Source organism: Saccopteryx bilineata, chromosome 2, assembly GCF_036850765.1.
Source record: "Saccopteryx bilineata isolate mSacBil1 chromosome 2, mSacBil1_pri_phased_curated, whole genome shotgun sequence".
NCBI lineage: Eukaryota > Metazoa > Chordata > Mammalia > Chiroptera > Emballonuridae > Saccopteryx > Saccopteryx bilineata.
In genome coordinates this window covers 267,275,592-267,284,873 of record NC_089491.1, presented here as the reverse complement: position 1 = coordinate 267,284,873, position 9,282 = coordinate 267,275,592, and positions in this window count along the sequence as shown.

The following is a 9,282-nucleotide window of genomic DNA, read 5'->3' as shown; positions in this document are numbered from 1 at the left end:
AGAGGCAAAGATGTCGTTTTCATATGTTTTTGTTTTTTTCTTAAAAATGGGTATATCCATAAATAGGTAAATAGAGAGATGAGTAGATGATGATAGAGGAAAGAAGAACAAATGATTGATGGATAGATGATAGAGAGATAATAATGATAAATGTATAACAGAAAATAGATGACAGATACATAGATAGATACACAGGTAGATACATAGATCGATGATATCTGAGCCACTGGGTAGCTACACAGACAGAACTTTAGTAACTGACTCAAGTCTGGGCTCTGACCCCAGAGGGAACGATTCAATGGGCAGGGCGGGGCCCAGACCTTGGGGACAGAGCGTGAGCAGTGATACCGGAACTGAAGCCAAGAATCAAACAAAAAACAAGGTGGCAGCTGAGCCACCCTGGAGGCAGAGCTAGAGTGTGGAATCAGCAGGTTCCTGCCTAACCTAGAAGAAAACCCAGACCTCAGCTTGGCCCTGGGGCTTCTCCCATCCGGCCCTGGGGCACAGCTCAGAGCTCACCTCTCCCCAAGCGCCCCAGCCTCGATCTACCAGTCCCTGGGCCTTTGTTTCTGGTCCCACCACAGGCCGGACTGGCTCCCTCCCTCCCTAGGACCTTTGCTCTCACTGTTCCTCCAGACTGGACAGGCTAACACAAAACATAGCTGTCTCTCTCCATTTATCTCTCACTTCAAAAGTCATATCCTCTCCAAAGCACCAGTCCTGGCCCTGCTCCCATAAGCAGGTGTGCTCCGCAGCTATGCTGTTGGGCTCTCTTCCCCATCCCTCCCGATGGCTCAGGCCTCTCTCACCCTTTTCCCCCCTGACCAGGGTTTCTTCTCACCTCTTCTGCTCTTCCTGGAATCAGGAATTCAGGAGGGAACCATGGGCGTAGCAAGACATCACCTACCTGCTAAGCATGGCTTCCAGGTCCTCTTAACCTATTTCCTACATGTTATTATGCTGAGGGCATCTTTCTCTCTGCCTCTGTTCACCAAATGCCCCCTCTGCTTCCCTAGCCTCAGTGCATGCAGTGGCCGTCCCAGTGGAGTCCCATCAGTGGGATCCTTCCTCCGCTGTTGAGCATCTTCCCTGGCTCTGGTCCACCTTAGGTCATGGCACTGGTGTAGGTGCTCTAATGAGGGTAAGACAGAATGTCCTGGAAAGTACCAGAATGTTCCTGTGCTTTCTCTGAGGATTCAGATAGGGCTTCCTGATAGCGAGGGGCAAGTGAGTAGAAGCTGAAGAGTCTACAGCGGTATGTTCCAGGCAGAAGAAATAGAGTGTGTGACGCCCGAGAGGGAGACCCGAGCGGAGCTGGGGATACTGAGCCTTTCGGCAGAGTGCAGGGGCAGTCAAGGTGAAGGTTCTGGAAGGGTGAGCAAGGACCGGAGGCTGCAACTCGCTGAGCCGGAGGCCAGACGCTACCCACACATGTGTATTTTTCGCTGTTGTTGTTTTGACTCACACAATGTGTAAAGACCATTTTTGAGAGACCTTAACATTTAAAAATTGGCAGGTTTCACATGCAAATAAAAGCTTCCAACTTCTTTATAAAATGAGAAACGTCTGGCCATCCTGGGCCCACGCTTGTAGACGTCAACCATCGGCTGGGGCCCAACAGCTCCTGTGGCTCCTGTTTGCCACAGTCTCTACCCCTCCCTGTTGCCTCCTACTTCACCCATTTGTGTTTCCTGCCTCATACACACATTTGTGCTTCTGCTATCTGCCGTCAGGATGGAAAAATCAGCAGAGGCCAGATTCTCCAGGCCCTTGAAGGCCATAGTAAGGAGTATGGCCTTTAGCTTAGAGATAACAAGGATCCGCTGATACATTTGAAAGAGGAAAGAAACCAGGTTTTTGTGATTTGAAAAGTATTCTCCAGTACACACATATGTTCACCAACAGATGCGACCTGGGCTGTTCAGAGCAGTGGCACCTGGAAACAGCCCAGATGCCCACTCAGAGTAGAAGGCAGGAACAACTGCGGCATGGCCACACCACCCTCGGCCTCACACAGTGATTGTGAACCTCTCCCACTACCCACAGCAACATGGAGGAAACGGTAACAACCTAACAATAAACAAAACAGGTAATGGACAAAAATAACACCGAGTGAAAGGAGGGGCCACAAAGGAGTACAGACCTTCAAACTCCATTTTGGTCAAGTGTGGGAAGAGCTGAAACAGATTTATGGTGTTAGCATCAGGATGCCGGCTGCCCTGGGGGCGGGGCGGGGCGGGGCAGGGGTGGGGACCCAGGGGGCTGGTGAAGCGCTGTTCCTCATGGGTGCTGGTTACATAATGTGTTCAGTTTGTGACAATTCAGACGGGATTTAGAACCCGTGCCCTTTTCTGGCTGTTTACTATACTAAAAACAAACAAACAAAAAACAACAACCATTCCTGCACCATGATAGAGAAGGGGGTAGCTGGCCCAGGGCAGTAGTCATCAACTTTTGAATGCATGGAGTTAACAGATGCTAAATAAGAGATAAAACCTACAAGGCTTAGATCTGTAGAGACAAAGGTGGGATAGCGTGGGGGGGGGGGGAGGAAGAAGGGGAAGGAAGAGGGTAGGGGTAGGGGAGACCCAGCCCAAGAGCAAACACAGAGCAGAGGCTCCAGGCCCTTTCAGAGGTAAAAGGAGAACCCCTCCTCTCAACCTCATTAGAAGTGGAGCCGACATGGTAGCAAGCCACAGGGCTTCACCCCGGCACCGGGTCAGAGTTCCAAAGGGGCTAAGACGAAAAAAAAGAAGGAAAGGCTAAATTTGATGAAACATTTATTTGCCTAAAAAAAAAAAAAATACCGCACAATGAAAAGACATGTGTAACAGGAATGGATCTGGGCCCTGAAAATGCATCCTCCATAAATTTCCTCGCAAGGCGTCCAGAGCCGTGTTTCCCCCCGGAATCTTCCTGTGACGCCAGGGCGGTTAACTCTCTCACTTCGACACAGAATTTCGGGCAGGCCTGCAGTGGAACACCACGGGGGTTCCGAAGCATCCCGGATTCCCAGGACCATCTGCTCCAGCATGCTCCCCGCGCCCCCCTCTCCTCCTCGACCCCACCAATATCTTCATCAGAGTCTTGCTGAAACCCTGGGAAGGGAAGGAATTTCCAGCAGTGAAAACTTGAACCTGTCGCCTCGTGTTCCTCTCGGATTTCTAACGCGGGGAGGCCTGGAGAATGTGTTTCCAATATTCTCTCATCTCCCTGCCTTCCCTTCCCTTCACTTCACGCTGCCTCCTACCCCCAGGGAGGTTCTGACCCCTGGCGTCTCCAAGGGGAGTGGGGTTTGGAGCGGGGTCAGGCTTGTCAGGGAGAGAGAGAGAGCCACGCCGCCCTGAGCCGCCCACGTCCCCGCTGCCTTAATACATTTAACCTGGAAGAGAAACGGCTCCGGCCGAGATTAGATTACGGGGCTGGTGAAGGTGGCCTAACAAATGGCAAATGGCGGCATGTGGGGCTGAGCTAATCTCTGTTGACACATATCTAATGCAAGGCCCGTGTTGAAGGCAGCAGGCCCGTCTGCGGCCCGAGTTTGCCTTGATGACCGAAGGGGGAGGTGAGGCCCAGGGGAAGCCATTGGAGGCTTGTCTCTTTCCATCTGAGAGCTCCGGGAGTGTGCACGTCATGATTTAAAGGTCTCCTGGTACCAGCTAAATGTCCCTGCTTCCTGTGGGCGATGGGGTCAATTTCATCTCCCTCTTCCCCCCCCCAGAGCAAGCATCTGATGATTGGATTTCTCTGAAATATTCTCCTGTTCACCTCCCGGAAGTGTGTTGAATGGTAACATTCATTCACTCAACAAAACTGAATTGGTTCTGTTTCCACACATGGGGAGCCCAGGACCCAATTTTAATTCTCTTGTGAGAGTCACGCAGGTAAGTGAGGGTCCGCGTCCCGTTCTACCACCTCTTCACTATGGGACACTGGACAGATGAAAACTTCCCCAGCCTCAGTCTCCTCGGCTGCTGCTTCTCTGGTCCCCTCCTCCAGGGCTCAGCACAGAATAGTTACTTAATAAATATTCATAGAATGAGAGCATCTATAGAAGAAAGATCCCTGACTAGATATACGCACAATAGGACTGAGTGAAACTGACCATTTATCTCAATGCCATGCTATGCACTGTTTTGTGGCGAGAAGTTTACAATCCCAACTCTCCTGCTGCTTCTATCCCCCTAGGTAAAATTTAAAATTCACAGGGGCAAGGACCATTTGTTCCACTGATGTATTTCAAACACCTGGATCACTGTTAGGAGCATAACAAAGATTTGATAAATATTTATCAAATAGTGAACTGAATCAATGAGTGAATGCATAAACGTGAAAGTCCCTTGAATAAGCTCTCCTGAAGAATGGGGAAGTCAGGCCATTGAACTATTTAACAGTTCTGCTCATCATTTTATTCCTCCCTCTCTCCTTTTCAGTGAGATCAAGATCTTCTGCTTTAAAAATATCCACTGGCCCACTGCATATTAAGTACCAGGCACCCAGGCTCTGTAGCCAGGAAATCTGAACCTGAAATCAGCTCCATCACTTGCTAGTTGGGTGGTGTTGGGTAATTCGTTTAACTTCTGTGGATTTCTACTTCTTCATTTGTGAAATGGAAAAAAAATTAACATCTGCTTAATAAGGTTGTTGTGAGGTTCAAATGAGTTCATATATGTCAAGTGCTAAGAACAGTGCCTGGCACATTGGTAGCTGTTATTTCTATTCATGAGTATTAAATAATGTATATCACTCTATTGAGGTACTGTTGACATACACAAAGCTATATGTATTTAATATATACAGCGTGATGAGTTGGGAGATAAGTACAGACTTATGAAACTGTCTCCAAGATCTATACCATAAACCTGTTCATCGCCTCCAAAAGTTGCCTCTTATACTCTTTATTATTTTTGTATGTGATAAGAACCACACATAAGACCTATCCTCTTAGCAATTTTTTTTGACAGCTAAAAGGACAGATAGGGACAGACAGACAGGAAGGGAGAGAGATGAGAAGCATTGATTATTCATTGTGGCTCCTTAGTTGTTCATTGATTGTTTTCTCATATGTGCCTTGACTGGGGGGCTACAGCAGAGGAAGTGACCCCTTGCTCAAGCCAGTGACCTTGGGCTGCAAGCCAGCGACCATGGGGTCATGTCTATGATCCCACACTCAAGCTAGCAACCCTGTGCTCAAGCTGATGAGCCTGTGCTCAAGCCAGCGACTCTGAGGTTTTGAACCTGGGTCCTCCACGTCCCAGTCTGACACTCTATCCACTGCGCCACAGTCTGGTCAGGCTTAGCAATTTTTAAGTACACAATACAATATTGTTAACTATAGATACTGTGCTATATAGATCTCTAGGATTTATTCATTGTGCAAAAGAAATTTGACTATTGCCCCCACTTTCCCCCTCCCTTCAGCTCCTGGCAACCACACTATACTCTGCTATGAGTTTGATGATTTTAGATTCCTGATGTAAGGAGATCACATAGTATCTGTCCTTCCATGTCTGGCTTACTTCATGTAGCACAACGTTCTACAGGTTCCTCCACATTGTCATAAATGACAGGATTTTTCTTCTTTTTTCAAGGCCAAATAATACTCCACTGCATGGAAACACCACATTTTCTGTCCATTCATGCATGGGCACTTAGGTTGCTTCCGTGCATACCCATAGCCAACACTCAGGTTGGCTGTTGTGAATGATACTGCACGAACACGGGAGTGCACACCTCTCTCCGAGATACTGATTGTAATTTCTTTGGCTATGTACCCAGAAACGGGATTGCTGGATCACATGGTAGCTCTATTTTTAATTTTTAAAAGACACTCTGTACTGTTTTCTGTAGTAGCCTCCATTCCTACCAACAGTGCGCGAGGGTTCTTTGGCAATACTTTTTTTATTTTTTTTAAATAATAACCATCCTCACAGGTGTAAGGCAATGATGTCTCCTTGCGGCTTTGGTTGGCATTTCCCTGCTGCTTAGGGACTGCCATAGAGTGTCTTCTCATGCACTGCTGGCCCGTGGTATTCATCTTCTTTGGAGAAGAGTCTATTTTGTTCCTCGGCCAACTTTTTTCATTGCATTTCTCGTTTGTTTTCTGCTATTGAGTTGTGGGATTTCCTTATATACTGGGGATATTAACTCTTTATCAGATAGATCAGTGGAAGTGAACCTGGTCCCTACCACCCACTAGTGGGCGTTCCAGCTTTCATGGTGGGTGGTAGCGGAGCACCAAAGTATAAATAAAAAGATAGATTTAACTATAGTTAAGTTGTTTTATAAAAATTTATTCTGCCAAACTTAGCGAAAATCCAACATAAAGTACTTGGTAAGTAATTATTATTATATGCTTTAACTTGCTGTAGCTCTGCTTTATAAATTTTAGAAAGTAAAGTTACTTCCCTACTTTATAAGTCACCATTACTGTGGAACTGGTGGGTGGTTAGAAAATTTTACTACTAACAGAGATACAAAAGTGGGCGGTAGGTATAAAAAGGTTGACTACCCCTGAGATAGAAGGTTGACATGAGGACTATGTTTGAAATGAAGAGTTTACTAAATAAACATATAATTCAGACTTGAGCAAAATTATTAGTGTTCTAGGTGGTGTAAGTTGCTGACTGACTGAAAAAAACAGAAGGCTTAGAACAGAACAAGTGTGTCCTGGAGAACAATGTCCAAGTCCATTATCTCCACAGAAGTCAGAGGCCGATGTGAACAGTCAGTTTTAAGCGGGCATTCCAATGCCTCAGCATTTGCTCCAGAACACAGGCAAAGGTGAACTGCTTCTATGTCATTCCGTGAAGCCCGCATAGCCTGGGAACAGTAAGGTGTGACCAAATGGGCACCCAAACAAAGCTACAGATCAACCTCTCTCACCTAGAATCATTAATGCCCAAATCCTCACTAATCCAGTTAAATAGGATATTAAAAGAATGATCTGCCACATCCAAGGAGGGGCTTATGCTAGGAATATAATATAAAGTAGCTTGTCCAATAGTCAAAACAGAAGTGTATAATAATCTCAATAGATTCCTAAAAATCCTTTTTAAAAAATCAACATCCACTCACCAAAAACTCTTCAGAAAACTTACAAGAGACAAATATCTGGGTTTTTTAGTTTGTTTGTTTTTATTTGTTTTGAACAAATAAAATAACTACCTATTTTATAATAGGTAGTTTTATAACTACCAAATAATAATAACTACCTATCTCAAAACCACATCCAGCGTAGAAGATAATGGTGACTTAATACAAGTATTTTTATTGGACTCAAAATAAGACAAGGATGGTCATTATCACCATTAACATTTAACATTTTTCCTGGAAGGTTTCAGCAATGTAAGAATTCATAAAAACAGAAATAAACAGTCATGAAAAGGAGAAAAATGTCATTTGCATGTGATACAGTATTCCACTTTGAGAACACAAAGGAAACAATAAAAAATATTAAAACCCAATGAAGAGTCCAGTTATGTTGTCAGGATACCAAATAAAAGATTCACAAATCATTATCTTCTTAAACAACAACAAATAGAAGTTAGAAAAACAGCCCTGACCAGGTGGCTCAGTTAGTTAGAGCGTCCTCCTGATACACCAAGGTTGTAGGTTCAGTCCTTGGTCAGGGCACATATAGGAATCAATCAATGACTGTATAAATGAGTGGAACAAGAAATCAATGTATCTCTCTCTCTCTCTCTCTCAAATCAGTTAATAAATAAACCTTTTTAAAAAGGAAACCAAAAAGGATTCTGCCAAAATGCCAACAATTTTTAATAAAATGCCTAAAAACTCAACACAAAACACATAATACCCACACGCAGAAAACTCCTAACTATTCCTAAGGGGCATATATAAAGACTTGATTAAATGAAGAGATTTAACATTGTAAAGACTTGTTTCCTCCCAATTGCTGAAGATGCAATGCAATCCTAGAACAAAACAGCAGTGATTATTTTTGTGAAATGCAAAGTAGGGAAGGGAGTGTGCCCAAGTAGCTTGTTTTCAAGTTCCTTGAGATGACTAAACACATGCAATTGGCCTATGCTGTTCTTCCAAAGGTGGAAGTGCTGCTCTCATCAGCTAACAATGTTATCTAAGTGCAATAATCAAAGCGGAGGCCTTGGCAGGCGAGCGAACAGCGTGTGCTGGAAGGAACAGTGAGCCCAGAACCAGACCTTCCTCAAGGAGTTAGAGTATGATAAAGGTGGCAGCATAAACCAGGGCAGAGAAGGGTTGTTCGGAAACAAGTTCTGGAACAACAGGGATGTGGTGGATCCTCATTAACTCCCAAGACCACCCTTGAGCTGGGTCATGTCTCCGCTGGCCTCCATTGAACCGTTCCTGATATCTCTCAACAAACTGCCTTCTGTGGAGCTCTCTCAGGGGTTCCTGAAGGAAGGTGAAGATAGGAAGGAGGACGGAGAGTGGAACCCTACGGTGGTGACAGAAGGTTTTGCTTCCTCTGCTAGCCCCAATGCCCGCTCATTTGAAGCAGCGAATACTCAAGGTCCCCAAATCCCTCCAATCGTGCCAGAAATTTCCTTCTCAAGATCAGCTTCGTACAATGAAAAGAAACTCAGCCGATGCGTTACACCGTGTGTCCACGGATGCCAGGCTAGCCCAGGAGGCGAGACGTTCCACGTTAGAAGGGCCGTGCTGGCGCCGAGTCCCAACCCGGCCCCTGTCACTTCACGGCTGTACGATTCCGAGGGCCTTACACAGCCTCCATTCCCCCGGGTATAAAACAGGAGTGATGCCACCTGTCTCCCGGGATCACAGTTGGGATTAAATCAGATATTGTCCATATCTCCTTTTAGCCTCCCTCTGCCTCAGCTTCCCGTCTGTAAAATGGAGACCTTCCTTGTACCCCCCTCAGGGGGTTGCTGCGAGGATTAAGTGCTTTAATATTCACAAAGGTCTTAGAAGAGTCCCAGAACATGGCAGCTGCTCTCTGTAGGCTATCAATTGTGTTATTATAGTCAAATCCAGGTTATGTTAAATATCTCGTTAATAATAGTAATAACAATTATTAATGATATATATATATTTTTTTTTTTTTTTTGCTAATCTGATTTGACAATCTTCAGCTTCTTGGTGGCAGTCAATATAAACAAAAATTTCTTAGGGTGAGCCTCTCTTCCCAGTTGGCTTGCCAGCTCCAAAAACCTACATTTCAAAACGCCATGTAAAATGTTTTCAAGTACTTACCAGCTTAGGTCTCCCAGCGTGTCTGGTCAGGAATTAGCCCACAGATTGGAGCAAAGACACCACTGG